Source organism: Austrofundulus limnaeus, unplaced genomic scaffold (genome assembly GCF_001266775.1).
Source record: "Austrofundulus limnaeus strain Quisiro unplaced genomic scaffold, Austrofundulus_limnaeus-1.0 Scaffold39, whole genome shotgun sequence".
Taxonomy (NCBI): domain Eukaryota; kingdom Metazoa; phylum Chordata; class Actinopteri; order Cyprinodontiformes; family Rivulidae; genus Austrofundulus; species Austrofundulus limnaeus.
The window spans coordinates 2,440,694-2,441,667 of NW_013952441.1; positions in this window are offsets into that span (position 1 = coordinate 2,440,694).

The following is a 974-nucleotide window of genomic DNA, read 5'->3' on the forward strand; positions in this document are numbered from 1 at the left end:
TTCGTGAAAAAAATAGATTAATTAAATAAAAAAATTTACACCAAAATAATTTAGGGGGGGCTTTAAAATATTTTAGGGGGCTCCAGCCCCCCTAAAATAGGCCTAGTGATGCCACTGAGTATAAGTATAGATACTAGGGTTAAAAAATACTCGTTTGGAAGTAGAAGTATCAACTCAAGCTTTTTACTCAAGTAAAAGTATAAAAGTACTGGTTTTAAAACTGCTTAAAGTGTAAAAGTAAAAGTAATGAACACTTAAAAAAGCCATTAAGGATAAAAGCTCAGGCTGTGCACAGGGTTTTATAGCATGCATTTGCTACAGTCTGTCCTGCTGGAATGTGATGCAGTGATTTGTGTCATATAGGTGTGATGGCATGAGTTCAATCCAATAGAACATCAGGATGGTATATTTACACTTCTCATCCAACCACGATCAAATTCACGCTATATATGGGCTCCATGTATCTGGACAGAGTTCTATTTATTGATTTTTCTGAACAATGGAATAAAAACAAGTCAAAGTTAAATAGAAATGAAATACTTTTTTGCATTTTTAAAAAGTAAGGAGTAGAAAGTACAGATAATTGAATTAAAATGTAAGGAGTAGAAATAAAAAGCAGGCTGAAAAATAATTACTCCACTAAAGTATGGATAACCAAAATTTCTACTCAAGTAAAAACAACAAAGCATTTGTACTCAGGTACTTGACACCTCTGCTCCCCTCATGCAAAAATACACACAAAAGACCTGATAGAACATGTTGAACAGTTAAAATCAAGAATTAGACACAAAAGGGACGACATTCTCTTCCAAAACCAACCAAGTCTGCAGACTGTTGTTAGAAGAAGAGATGCTCCATAGTGGGAAGAATGGACCCAATGGTTTCAGTGTTAAAATGTTCTGGTTCTGCAGACTTGAAAGAAACACACACACACACACACACACACACACACACACACACACACACACGCACAC